Raw genomic sequence first — 15,332 nt, forward strand, 5'->3', positions numbered from 1 at the left:
ATCGCTTGCAGATTTACTTATACTTTTTCTTCAACCCTGAAGATGGGGGCGATACGTTCCTCCGAAACGTCGGTTAACACCACATATACACGGTGCCAAATCCCAGAAGACTGCATTCTTCTTGGTTGTAATCTGTCTACAGACGCTTGAAGTTTCATTTTTATTAATACCGCTAAAGAATTGACACGATTAGTCATTTACTATTGAAGTACTGCGCGTTTCTCATTAAGAAAGTGGAACGTCATGAACATTTCCTCTTCCGAAGCTTGGATATGTTTGTGTAAGGTGGAGAAATGGGGTATATCTATCAGGGTTCGAAACAGTCTCACGAGAATGTGTGAAGACTTTACAGATGCATATTCACGGAAGCAGTGACACTCTCGGAACTTATTTTGTAACTGCCTTCAATTATCTCTTTGTTCTCAGCTCTCCTTGAGGGTATGATGAAATGATTCTTTAACAACGCTATTGTTTATCTGAACGGCCATTTGGTTCTCAGAGTTCCTTCCTTGTGTGCCTGTGTTTATTGAATGAAACACTGAATGTCATTCAACTTACGTAGGCGTGTCTACGTGATGTTTCATGTAATATTTTAAAACTCTGCTTTTCTTTAAGGTTATAAATCTCAGAATTCTCCCCACAGAGTGCATTCACTCGTTTTCGTATGGTTCTCAAACTAAACAAGGTTTATTCTCATAAATATCTTTATAAAGTTGGCTTTTGGAAGGGACGCACAGTGTTCTTTTGTAATGCATCGTAGAAAGTCGATTGAATTGTAATATAACTAAATAAACTGAAGACTAATTAATTAAGATTTCGTACAGGTATTTATATTTAGGCTATTGTGTTGATGGGAGGCACGCAGTAGCATAGTTGGTTGAGGCATTATGCTACAAGCCGGGGGGGGGGGCGCGGGTTCGAGTCCCGGTGAGATGATTTTTTTTTCAGTTGACCTAGTTCTTTCAGTTGCACTATAGTCCTGGGGTCAACAAAGCCTCTAAGAGAAATGAGGACCAAGAATCTTCCTGGGGGTAAAGGGCGGCCGGCCGGCGCGTAAGGCTCACAACCTTACCGCTATCTGTGAGCCGATTGTATAGAGAAAATGTGGGAGCCTCGACGTCTCACCACCCTATGGGCTTTCACGGCCTGTTACAGGGATATACAGTATTTACCTTCTTTATTATGTTGATGAATTTCATGCATATGCAGCTCTCCGTATTTAAATTCGTCAAAATTTAATCCCTTACTGTGTGAGGGGGGGCAGCAGACGGTCTGTCCAAATTTTACAATTCGCAGTTAATCGTAAATTCAAAATACCGCTCCCTTGTCTCTAGTACCTGATTTTTATCACTGAAAGAAATTATTCTGCACCCCCCTCCTCCGGGGAATCAAGTGTTACAATGATCCACAAAATTCGAAACCTAATGACATTTGATTTGTTTTCTTTTCACCCAGGCTAATGACCACTGCACAAGCCCAGAATAGCATCCATGCACGAAACTATAGTACCCAACCGTGAGCCTAGTATGCCCTCCTGTTTCTCTCTCTCTATCTATATCAATATATATATAAACAATCCGTGACCTGTAGTCCGCAAGCGACCTATACTGACCGATCGACCGCCTCTTGTCGGCGAAGTTAGTGCCACCTTTTGCGCATAGAGGGTGTCACGTGGTCAGCACAACGGATCCCCACGAGCGTTAATCTCGGTTCTCTAGACCGGAGCCGCCATTTTCTTGAAATAGCTCCTCAATTATCCTCACGAGGCTGATAGGGCCCAGTTCCAGACCCATTACTTGTCAGGAAATCTGGTAGTGCCGGCAATCGAACCCGGGGCATCTGGATTTTTAGCTAGGAACTTTGACCAGTAGACTACAGAGGAGGTCCTATTTGTGTGTATATACATATACATAGTACATGGATTGAAGTAGCACAGGATGGGAAACAGTGACGGGATATTCTGAACACGAAATTAATATTCGGGTTGCATAAAATGCAGAGAACTTCTTGAGTAGCTGAGAAACTGCTAATGTCGTAAGGACTCATTTCCATGGGGTTCTGTGGTCGGGTGCTTAGTAGTAATAGTCGTAAATATGTCGTTATGTGCATCATGAACCCACAAGTGCCGAGAGTTGAAAATGTCGACATTTATAAAAATTAGTATATCTGACAGCATATGACATCTGTTGGAATTCCATGCAAGGTACAGAATGGGGCGCAGAAACTTCCTTTTTGTGAAGATGCATTGTGAAGGGAGGGGAGGTCGCAGAAAAGTGAGGATAGGCTCGGCGAACGCAGCAGTCACGGAAGTTTCTGTCTAATACCCCTCAGTAGGAAACATGAAGTGGACAAGTGAGCAGCGTGCGTTTGCTGTCGAAGCCTATTTTTCGTACAACCATTCCTTCGTGGTGGCAGCGTGCGTTCCGTACTCACTTCGGAATTAAGCCCAGAGGTCCGGTTCCCGACCGGAAATCGATTGTTTTGTGGGTAGAGAACTTTAGGACAACCGGGAGTGTGGTGAAAAAATCATCAGGACGACAACGGACCGTTACGACGCCAGAAATGTGGAGGCAGTTCGACAGTCGATTTTGAGATCTTTTTCGAACCAGCTCTTGAAGAAATGCATCTAAGAAATGTCTGGTTCCAACAGGATGGTGCCACGGCCCACATAGCCCGAGCTACGATGACAGTTTTGAGGGCAAAGTTCCCCGGACGGCTCATCTCGCTTCGAGGTGACATCCTGTGGGCAGCGCATTCACCTGATCTAACCCCCTGTGATTTTTTATGGGGATACCTCAAGGCAGAGGTTTTTAAACATCGCCCCACAAACCTGCTTCAGCTGAAGAATGTTATTCGGCAGGAAGTAGCCCAAATTCCGGTGCACACATTGGAACGTGCAGAGGGGAACTTCACAAAACGGTTGCATCAGTGGATAGAGAACGGTGGCTACCACCTTCAAGATATTTTGTTTAAAACTACATCATTTAAAACTTTAAAGTACAGAAACAGAATTACAGCTGCTCTTATAGAGATGAGTATTCATCCCAATAAGAAAAGTGTGCATTACGTTCGACGTCCGTTTAGATTAACAGGTACAAACAGATTATTTGGACTTGAAAGAGGGGAAGTGAGGGGAGGGGGATGAAAATAACATAAATATAATAACATAAAATAATAGACATTGTGACTTGAATCCTTCGCCAAATATTATTAGGATGAGCGCATGAAAAAGGCTGCAGTGGGTGGGAATAAAGACACACATGGTATATGAGAAAAGAGAGCAGAATTCTAGTTTGAATAACTAACGGGAAGAGAAACTCGAAAGACCTAGTCACAGATGAGAGGATAATCTTAAAAAGAAAAGACTTAAAAGAAGAGGATATGAGCGTGTAGTGGTTCTATATAGGCTTCGTTCGTTCATAAGCGTCCAAGGTGATCGTGCTGTCATATTGTTACATGACACCTGAAAGCCGGAATATTTCATTGCTAGGCAATAGCGGCAAACAAGTTCCCGCGGAAATGTACACACACGAAACAATAGAAGAACTACCGTTTCTTTGCAAAGGCGAGATAAATACACCTCTGCAACAATAGAGGAATTGTTACGAAACGATGTTTTCTATGTTGTTCATGCCAAGATGTTATAAGCAGGATAGTTTGAAGAAACGAGTTAGTTGTCAGAATTGAAGGAGTCTCTTGAGATGGCAGTCGAATGATTGAGAATATATTAGGGTGTGAAAAGAAGACTTCACGTATGCTGCAGTGATAGTGAGACTGTTATAAATCCGTTGCCAGGATGCGACTAGTGGAGACTGAGAACACTAATATGTGTGTGTGTGTGTAATGGTGAACTGTAAAGCGTACACATCAGCGATAGCGCTGTAATTAATTGTAGTTCTGAGTGGTGTGTATAAGGAGTCAATAAAGTCAATCATCTAGCCCAAAACCCTGTCTATAAATCACCCGGAACCCCTATAAGTGACAATATTATTCGACGATAAGTAATCACATTAACTGATACAGTGTCGCTAAAATAACCTATGATCCATTCCATATCAAACTAACTCCTCATGTTCATCCAGTGATTTACTGTTCGAAGTTTTAGAGATTTCAGAATTGGTACAATTTCGTTAAACAAAGTAAGATTCAATTAGTACTTGCATGTTATATGCAAGGTTTTTGTGGCGTAAGTAGTAGAAATATTAGAAATGAAATTATTAACTAAACTGTATTGAAATTTCATGCTTGATGCTTACCTTCGTGAAAGTTTAAAGCTTACTCCAGCTGACGAATAATATTAATACAAAAGACTTCAATATGTCACTTGAAACTGCAGTCGCTTCTATATTATATGCTGAGTAAGAAGTCTTCGCGTTTCTGAACACGGACCTACTGCCTGTAGCGAAAATTAATACCAAAACACTTCAGTGGTTTGTTCCAGCAATCCTTGAAGTTGTCAGTGGTGTGCTGCATAAGTTTCATAATGAAATCCCGCGTATGGAGTTTGTTGACGATGCGTGATGGTAAGAGTTTAATTTCCGTCTCCGATTTGTCACGTCCCACAATAATGTTATACCACGCTTAAAAGATTAAGCACAATAAAGAAGCCATACTTACACGAATGTTATAACTTCTCTGTGAATATTTCACTGTTTCTCACGAATGCTTTTTTTTTATTATTTTGAATGATGACCTAATTCAGTACATGCTTGTGACGTTGAAACTCTGAAGAAGAAGAAATTTAATATATATGTGTTTAAATTCATTGGTGTGCTGCGAAATAAACCCCCAGAAATATAAAGAGAAGACTCATCGTCTGTTGTATGTGTGATGTACATGAAGAAATATAAACCTATCAAAATAACGATGAGCAATTTCCGAGCAGGTTGTTGTTGCGGTAACGTTCTACACTCTTATTCGGGAGATTCTTGGTTCGAATCTCGACCGGAACACCGGTAATCCTGATTAAGGCTTCTTGTGGACTAATTCAGTCCTTCGAGGCGAATTGTGCGATAGTACCTACATTATCCTACGACCACTTCATCAGTTATCCTAATATTCGACAGTGTGCAGTCTAGATATTGTGGTATGTAGACCCACCGCTAGGGAACGACAGCGAAATAAACAGCTATACAATAGCCATTGCTAAGTAATGGCTCTGTAACCAATGGTCGTTGCTAGGTAATGGCCGCATCAGACACGCACAAAACAATAGAAGAGTATTGGAAGCAATGTTCTCTGTGCGGTCGGTACCGAGGCTATATAACAAGGGTCAGCTGTCATTACAGAGGAGGGCGTCTCCCGTGTGGAGGCGTAGTCGAATACCTCCACCGTAGCCCTGTGAGTTGTAGGAAGTAACGAAAAGGGAATTCTCGAATCTGAGAGAGTAAAATGTGGTCGCTAGTCCCACAGGACTCGGACCCGAGAATGACTGCGCTGACGAGCGCCAGCAGCAGTTGTAAACGAAAGACCAGTCCTCTCGTCAGAGAGAGCGCCCCCACATCAACAAACCAACAACTCCCTGACAGTGATAAAAATCTGGTTGTAAGCCCCAGATGGTACTTTATTCCAAGATAGACTGGCCGACTGACCTTCGGTCGTAATACAAGACTCAGACTCGTTACAGAGGAGTCTTGAGACGTCAGTGAGAAGAGAGGGAGGTTGGAGTGAGATGGCCGCCAGCCTGGGAGTTAGGTTCTGTAGTTGGGACAGTCGCCAGCCGATACGAACGTGAGCACAGAAGCAGAGGGCGTTGTTGGGATCCGTCACCAGGCAACGAGTGGTGAAGACACAGCAGACTAAGAAGAATTAGTACGTGCCTTAGTGAACTGGAGAATTTGTGAGTTAGCAATACCGCTATAGTTACTTGTAGTTACAATCTCTAAGCGTTCCACAAATCTAATTATCAATACGAAACCCATATACAGTCACACTCAAACATGTGATAGTACTTACACCTACAAAACGAATATTTTTTCTGTTACATTTTATCTTCAATTCATGTTATTCCATTCTACTTTTTGTTTTGGTACATATCTCACTTCTCTCCTTACACCCGCTGTCTTACTGCTAATATTTTATTTTACTTACATTATATTTTGGGTCGCGCCATAGCTCAAGCGGTTAGTCGTCGGCTTCACACCCCGGCGGCCCTGGTTCGATCCCGGGTCTGGTCAAGTGGGATTTGTGGTGGCCAAAGTGACGCTGGGGCAGGTTTTCTCCCAGTACTTCGGTTTCCCCTGCCAATCTTCATTCCACCAATTGCTCCACAATTACCCTCACCTATCATCTGGGTTGGTACAATAGGCCAGAAGTGGCCGCTGTACAAGGGACTTAATCCACCCCACTAGCAATAAAAAAAATACTTTATATTTTCTCCGGATTCAGTTTCCGAAATGTTGTGTTGTTTTGGGAGTATGAGGCAATGAACAAAGCCCAGGAACCTAGCAATAAAAACTCTTTTCCCGTGTTATTTTTTCGCGATTAACCCTGTCTTGAGACAAGGCTTTCTTGAGACAGAAAGACGAAGACACTGCCATAAACAAAATAACTTAACTTTGTTTATAATTTGAAAGTGGTTACAGGTACTAAAGGGGAGTTGGACGTCATTCGCTTGACGAGCATTTCCTGAACGTGCTTAGACATGGAGAAGAAAGAGGGAGTTGTTTTATGCTGTGTTTTGTTGAATTTGCTTTGAGGAAACGTAATCACATACTTAAAGTATCACTTTGTTTCTTTTTCAAAAAGAATTTCTTTTGTAGTAAATGCACCAAGGCGAAGTTTGTAATGACTACAAGCTTTGTTCTATATACGACCATACACGTATCCACGAAATTTAAAGATGATGTAAATAGTTAAGAACTATTTTCGCTAAATTCTTTGAAAGGAAAGCTAAGATAATGATGAGGTTATTATTAAGAAAGCTCAGACTGTGATACATCGTATTTCTGATTTTTATTCGGGGGATGTCCAGTTCCAATCTCGACTGGGACACCGACTATCGTGGTTTTCCTCGGTCCTCACCCAGATAGACGTTGAGATAGCACATCAAAATTAGGACACTACCTCATCCTTACAGATCTCCAATTAATTCAAGCCATAAACTTGGAAGGTTGAAATGCAAATTGGCGGAAGTTTTAACAGAACCTGTGAAAAGGTTCAAAGGATACACTAAAGATTCCATTTTTGGCCTTGTGTGCTCTAGATCTCGTTATGGATCACTATTACTGGAAATCAGAATTTGTGGCCAACAGCTGGGTCACGGAGAGACAGACAGATGGACAGACATATCCTGCATCGTAAAATTCACTCTTACGCGTATGGTCTCCGCCATAATTCGTTCCTAAGGGGGCAGCCATTTTTAGCCTACGTCACTTATTTTAGAAAGATAAAAGGAGGCTTATGGGGAGCCGAGATAGCGCAGTCGGTATAGCGACTGGCTACGGGTTGGTCACCGAGGGGTCGGGGTTCGAGTCCCGGTAGGGTCAAATATTTTCTCTTCTCCACGTCATCCAGACCGTCTCTGGGAACCACCCAGCCTCCTATCCAGTGGATATCGTTGGCTCTTTTCCGGCCGGGAAAGTGGCCGGAGCGTGAATTTTACCACACACCTCCAACAAGTGCCGAGATCAAGAAAATATGGATCTATATATCCACTCCCCCATACACCTTCATGGTCTAACACTTAATTAGTTAAGAACTTAGACAAATTTACCTTACCTTTTTAAAAGGGGGCTTATGAGATGACCTTGCTGTCTGTATGTGTATGTACCCTCCCTTAATCCCTGAAAGCATAGCACAACAGACCACAGCAGCAAATTTCTGCTCGTCCTCTTTAGTAGAGTTGTTTGTGGTTTCGGGCCCCGTCGGGACTGTATCGTTGCTAATAACAGCTCGGCAAACACTTAAAAGTAGAAAAATTATTGGACGCGTTGTTTTCTGTGCGGTCCGTGAAGTATCAAACAAAAATAGGTGGGCGATTGGGTAAGTCTGAAGGCTCCCACCGTATTTAAATATAGTAATTAGTCCCATGGGACTCGGCACCAAGAATCACTGTGCTGGCGAGGACCAGCAGTAGTTTATCAGTCAGACAGTAGTTCTTCTCATAACTTCTTCTTTTTGCAAATTTGCGTTCAGTCCGCTGAAATAAGTTGTTGAAAGCTTTTATAGTCGTGACAGACAATTTATATTTTTGTGTTAATATTTAGCACGTTTTCTTCTTTCGGATATGGCTCTTTTTTCTTTAATGGAAACTGGGGCTCGGGATGTTACCTGGCTGTTCACTCCCCCTCTCCCAGGACGCCCGTGATCACAGAAACCTGAAAATCAATCTCCTGACGTAAGGAATCAGTTGCAGTCCATCAACGCCAGCAGCAGTGCTCACGCAACTAAATAAATCTTCGACCTTGTAAACGACAATAATACGCGCACATTCAAGCGATCTCTTAGAAGGAATACGAGAGGGTTTTCAGTCCAAGTACAAAACAACGTCTCAGGTTCCAATTTCCTGTAAACAAGATACATCTTCTTTCATGTACCGGTTGTTACACAAATCTTTCGCCACATATAAATTCTGTCTCGGGAACAGAGTGCTGGAGATGAGTTTCTAAGAAGAAAACGGAAAGGATCTCACAGGACGTGCCAAAACTAAGTTGTTACTTTAAATCTGCCTGTACTGTCACGATTTGGGAGTTTGTGCGTGACTTATAAGACGGGTTCTGGATTGGATGGTTGGACTTATTGACGCCTTATACACACTTCACAGTTCACCGTTACACACCAACTAGAGTTCTCAGTCTTCACTAGTCGTAACTTGGCAACGGATATATAACACTCTCACTGTCACTTCAAATCATACATTAAGTCTTCTTTTCGCAGCCTAATTCCTTCGCTGCCATTTTTCTTAATCATCTTAGACTGCCATCTCCAGAATTCGACCCAATTCTCGAAAACTCAAACTTCACTGCTCACTCGACTACTGACCACTTTTTTATAACCAATTTACATGGACCACACAGAAAACGCAGCCTCTATTTTTAAGGAGGCTAGTTTACTGATCCTTTGCCTAAGAATGGACGTCCTATTGTTGCGCAAGTTTGATTCCGCGGGAATGTGTTTACCGAGTCGTTCCCTAGCAATGGGTATACACATCACAATATATATCAGCGAGTAGTAGGATGACAAATGATGAATTGGAAAGGAAGCGGTTGTTGTGAAATGGAGGCCCTATGCTAGCATTTGCCTTAAGGGACTGAGGAAACCCGTGATAAACCTCAGAATAACCCATACACTGGCCGAGACTTAAAACGAGAGCCTCCGAAAATAAGTCTTGATCATTACTACCAAATTAATCTGTTCAGTATCAATTTATATATATGATAATTAGAGCATTGTCGTTTTTGGAGGCCTCCGGAAGAAAAATTGACGGCCTGCTAATTGGTTACAGATCCCACTTTGGGAAACCCTGCTTCAGGGCACAATGATTATATTGTGACGTGCCGCCAGGAAGGCCGGACGATAATACTTCCATCACTGGTCAACGGCTAGCAATTCGTAGGCAGCAATGTCAGGAAAACGTTGCACCGGAGATGAAAGTCTAACAGTGGGGTTTCCACCGTTATTTGTCACGAAATGTATTTCCGCGGTGACGAGAGATTCGTTGCACAGAAGCGGGCGAAACGAAACCCTTCGACAAGGTGTTCCCTAGTCAGCCCAAGTGCAGGATATAACAGTTCAACTCCGACAGAGACCAGTTAGTTCGTATCAGACTAGAGCAGAAGCAAGTTCGTATCCTGGAAGAGACCAGAGATTTCGTATCCGACTGGAGCAGAAGCACGTTCGAATCCGACTAGAGCAGAAGAGTTCGTATTCGACTAGAGCAGAAGCAAGTTCGTATCCGAAAAGAGACCAGTAGAGTTCGTAGTCGACGAGAGCTAATGACAGTTGAGCTCCGAGCAGAAAACACTTCACCGAGATTAGCGGTGAACGTGTAATATTGAAGAGGAAACGGCCGAAGGCGTTACAAGTGCGAATAATTGTATTTGTGAGTGTAAAGAATGACCATCCAATAAATATTCAACCAAATCCGAAACCCACACAAAATTTCTTGTCGCGTTGCCTAGGAAACACATGACAGTATTATATATCACGTACTTTAACATTCAGAAACTATGCGTTTTACACACACATTGCATTTGATTCTCAGAATAAACAGCGATTATTTTCTTAAAGAGAAATAACCGGTTGGGCCTTGTAGCGGAGATGTGTATCGAATTTTTTAAGTATTATAAAATGTACAATGTAAAGTTATCCCTGTAACAGGCCGCGGAGGCCTGTAAGGTTGTGAGACGTCGAGGCTCCCAAATTTTCTCTAGACAATCGGCTCACAAATGGCTGTTTTAAAGTATTATTTGGAATGCAAACAACAATTTAGATAATTGGGTCATCTGAACTTAAGATGATCAAAATTATGCTTCTCAGTTAATAAGAAATCGAAATTCCGTGGCACTTGTCCAAAGTAGACCACAAAACTTACACTGTCCAACATGAATCAAGAATTCATCGAGTCTAGTTAGCATTGCATAGGTCCTGGATAACTTCCATTATCGAATTTTATGTATGCTGTGCACCCACAATTCCTCTCTCTTCTTCAGACGTGAAAAGGCTGAGAAGTGTCATCCTTCTGCAAGTGACGCCGCTGGCCCAGGCGAAGGGAATCTTGTGGAAACACTTGTAACCAGACATCGATTAGACACACGCGTTCTCCGACTTGATTAGGCGCACGCCAGCGTCACTGCCACGATCGGCGCCGCCGTCGCTTTCCGAGTATTTCTGTGCTGTCGCACATAAATCTCTGTGAGACAACCTGTGGGGGAGATCAAGATGCTGAGATAAAAATTAATTTGATGTGCAGAATTATTTTGCCGTAGTGTTATGTATTCTAAGGAAAGAGACCTTTTGTAACATGTACACGTAGATTGGAAGATATTATTAAAATTGATCTTAAATAGGAGAGGAAGACAGAGATAACTGCCTCAGACACGTAACACTTCTAATGTGTCTTCAGGAGATATCCGGTTCGAACCTTGGGCGGGACAACGGCTATCCTGAATGAAATGTGGATTTCCTCAGTCTCTCGACGCGAATGCCGATTAGGCAACGATCGCTTCGTTCCATATCCCTTTGAATTAATGATTCATTATTGTTAATATTCAACACTTTATATCCTGAGCTACATAGAGCGTCGTTAAATACACCATAAATAAAAAAGAATTATGATTGGATTCAACTGGTTTCAGATAATGAATGGTGGCGGACTCCTGTGAACACGGTAATGAACTTTCGGGTTAAATAAAAGGCGCGGAATTTCGTAAGTAGATGGAGGACTCTCCTTCATGGAGTTGATTAGTTAAGTTCTTAGTAAGTTTTTTTTATTGCTAGTGGGGTGGGACTAAGTCCCTTGTACTGCGGCCACTTCTGACCTATTGTACCAGCCCCAGATGATAGGTGAGGGTGATTGTGGAGCAACTGGGGGAATGAAGAATGGCAGGGGAAACCGAAGTACTCGGAGAAAACCTGCTCCAGCACCAACTTTGTCCACCACAAATCTTCTTAGTAAGTTAATTACTAGGGACCGGATTTTAATGCAAATGCATATTTCTTTCTTGCAACCAGAAAGTATGCTCGTTTGGATATATGTATGAATTACTTCATTTCTTAAATTTTGGACATGATTTGATGGTACATATAAATGCATATTTTGCATGTTTTATGAATAAGCATCATATTTTCGAAGATCTCTATTTATACTGCATATTTCCCTTTTAAAATGTTTATCATATATATTTTTTAATTTTATGTTTTTAATTATGGTCGTGTGTATACAATTTTTCTTTTCCGCGTTAGAATATGTTGCATATTTGACTCAACATTTCGTCATGATTCATGTTTCTGATGCAATACCCAGGACGGGACTTCCTCGATCCCTGACTCATAACTTTCCTCATCCGCTTACCATCAAAGTGGCAGTGAAGAGATTAGGCAGAAGCGTCAACGTAATACTATTCAACCGATAAGGGTCTTATTTATTTCCGAAGTCTCCATGAGGTTCGTTACGCTTCTTCATTTGAAGCTGGGGCCATTCAGATTACTGGTGACTTAGTCTGTAGATAAGTTTGTTTAGCTTTCTGTAGTCATGCCGAAAGTGAATGCAAGTCAGAAAACGAAATTACAGCTGTATCAGCGGGAGTTCGAAGGAGAGATGATAAGTACGGATAACGAAATTCTTTATTGCCGAGCGTGTGAGAAAACAGTTGGTTGTGAAAAACGCTTTCAAGTGCTACAGCATTTGAACACTAATATACACAAAGAGAATATTAAAATTAAATTCATGAAAAGTGCTCCTGTTCAAAAATTGCTTAGTGAATTTTCTAATAATAGCTTTTCGCAGTTTTCCTTTGATTTATGCGAAGCTTTTTTAGCGGCAGATATTCCGCTGTGGAAACTAACCAATCCTACTCTGAGAAACTTCATAGAGAAGAATACGCAGTGCAAAGTGCAGGATGAATCTACTGTGCGCAAAAATTACGTGAAGCAGTTTTACGATCTTACAACTGAAAGCATCAGAGATAAGATTCAAGATAAATTTATGTGGGTATCAATCGACGAAACAGAAGATTGTGAGGGACGGTTTATTGCAAATTGTATAGTTGGATCCCATAATAAGAATGAACAATCTACCCCATATCTTCTTGCGGTAGAGCAATTTGAAACCACAAATAGCTCCGCAGTTTCCGAATTTTTTTATTAATTCCATGAATTTACTATGGCTGAATGGCATTCAGTATGAGTGCGTATTGCTCTTTGTGGCTGATGCCGCAAGTTATATGATGAGAGCTGGTACTGCTCTTAAAGTTATATTTCCAAATATGACACATTTGACTTGCCTTGCCCATGGGTTGTACCGTTTTGCAGAAACAATTTGTACAAATTTTCCGCTTGTTGACAAGTTCGTGTCTTCTGTGAAGAAGGTATTTGTTATAGCTCCATACAGAAAAGAAGCCTTTAAAGCAGTAGCACCGAATGTTCCACTTCTGCCAGAACCAATTTTAACGCCCTGGGGCACGTGGCTGTGTGCAACGAGTTATACCGAACATTTAGAAATAGTTAGGAATGTCATGAATACATTTGATCCCAAAAGAGCAGCATCAATTTAAATTGCCCAAGATGTACTAGAAAATGCAGAACTAGAAACTAAACTTTCCTATATATCTGCTCATTTCTCTCATCTACCATCCGCCATTTCCTCACTGGAGGCAAGCAATAGCACTACTACTTTGTATGAGTCGTTAAGCGTGTTCAAAACCACTGTTTCCAAATTGAATTCGGTTCCTGGATGAGTTTGTGAAGTAGTAAAGGAAAACGTACACAGCATTCTTTCAAAAAAATCCAGGATATGAACAAATTTGTGAAATTGAAGAAATTTTATCCGGTAAACGTACTGAACTGCCAAGTAAAAAATCACTAACAGTGGAGCAAATAGCGGCTTTTGTACATGCGCCCCTAAGTTGTGAGGTGGAAAGAAGTTTTTCCCGCTATAAGGACATCGTACGAGACAATAGGAGGCGACTAACTATGGAAAACGTAAAACATTTAGCAATTGTTATCTGCAGCAGAAGAGAAGTTGAAAGTTCGGAGAGCTAAATGTGGGTACCAATGGTTTTTTAAATTTGTAATGAAGTATGTTGGCTTTGTTGTATGATTTGTATTTAAATATAGCTTTTTATTGCAAATGAACCATTCAGTGATTAAATAAAATGAACTGAAATATCGATTTGTTGGTCTTAAAATAATCAATTTTAATATTTGGTATAAATTTTTATGTGCATATTTCGGAAGTTTTTCATGCATAAATTCATACATATTTAAGGGATTATAAGGGCAAAAAAATCCGGTCCCTATTAATTACACACTTCTATGCAGAGAGAAGAATTGGGAATGTTACATATTGCGGGACATAGTGATGCAAGTCTTTTGCTAATCTGCATTTCATTTTTTTTTAGTAAACATCGCAGACTTCAAAGAAAGTCACTGGTAACTTTGTGTACCATATTATGGAGTACAGACTTTCGAATCTTGTTTAGACATACTTCAGGCTTGAGAGGACTCCAGACAGCACACTCTGTTATCTGTCTCAGTCACAGTAAATTGAAACCTTCATACCGCTCCAGAGCTGTGCAGAGAGTAAGATGACATCAAAACCTTTCCGCAACATGTCACACAAGCAAAAGTTTATTTTCAAGATTAAGCAAGCTAATTCTGATGGCATTAACAGCGATGTTTAATTTGTGTCTTTTATTAATTACAGAATCTCTGTTTATGAGATATTCTCTTACAGAACTGGAGCTGAATTTTAGCCGGAATGAAGTAGACAAAAGACTTTGTCTTATTCCTCATAACTTTACAGTAGATGTAATTAATTTTGTGCTGGCCTCAGGGTAACAATCACAACAAAGGCCCCATCTCTGCTGCACTAGAATCCGGGTCGCTCGGTTCGACACAGAGGACAGCGTTCACAGAGATTTTGCAGCAAACTCACTAGCCCCTCGCAGGATATGAGATTCTCACAGCTCTACTCGTATTTATGAGGAGTTCCACCTTCTGGGACATAACGCAGTGTAGCCCGTTGAAAGCTGTCCACGGCTCGAAGGGACATGTAGCCTCCATGTTCAGGGTTGAATAGTAAACCAAGCAAGGAATCACCATGAAGCAGGCAGCAAGCAGAGCTCTTCTTTGCGACGTATTCCTCCGAAACGTCGGTAACTTTCAACAGACTACATGACATTATATCCCAGGGGATAAACTCTTGGTACCTTAGTTTGTTTATGTATATTGTGACGCATAGACCCGTTGCTAGGCAACGACTCAGTAAACATATTGCTCGACAACTAATACGCAATAATAGAGGATATCCGTTGCTAGACAACGGATGTGTTTTCTGTGTGGTCAGACCCGAAGTTATATAACGAGAAGCCAACAATAACCCCGCCTACCATGGACTGCCAAACCCGTGTGGAGGTGGGATCGAATACCTCTACCGTGACCCTAGTGTCGTAGGAGGCGACGAAAAGGAAGTCTCAAAACTGAGACAGTAAAATATGGTCGAGGGTCCCAAGGGACTCAGACCCGAGGAAGATTGCGCTGGCAAGGGCCAGCAGCATATACAAAAGACAGACCCGTCCTCTCGTTAGAGAGGGCGCTCCACAAAAACAAGACCGTAACTGTCAAACAGTAATAAATATCTGGTCATGAGCCCCAGGTGGGGCTCGATACCA

General features: G+C 41.6%; 1 protein-coding gene across 2 annotated transcripts in view; it reads left to right on the forward strand.

Annotated features, from left to right (window-relative positions):
* The window catches only part of LOC111870643 (multidrug resistance-associated protein 5), a 164,573-nt gene that overhangs the window by 59,424 nt on the left and 89,817 nt on the right, over positions 1-15,332 (forward strand). Inside the window, exon 1 of one of the 2 annotated variants that reach the window (XM_033753953.1) lies at positions 5,783-5,839. The exons of the other annotated variant lie outside the window; for it this stretch is intronic. The gene's annotated coding sequence lies outside the window, so the exon portion shown is untranslated. Of the gene's footprint in view, positions 1-5,782; positions 5,840-15,332 lie in introns of those variants that run through there. 2 annotated transcript variants of the gene reach the window in all.

Source organism: Cryptotermes secundus, unplaced genomic scaffold (genome assembly GCF_002891405.2).
Source record: "Cryptotermes secundus unplaced genomic scaffold, Csec_1.0 scaffold588, whole genome shotgun sequence".
Classification (NCBI taxonomy): Eukaryota; Metazoa; Arthropoda; class Insecta; order Blattodea; family Kalotermitidae; genus Cryptotermes; species Cryptotermes secundus.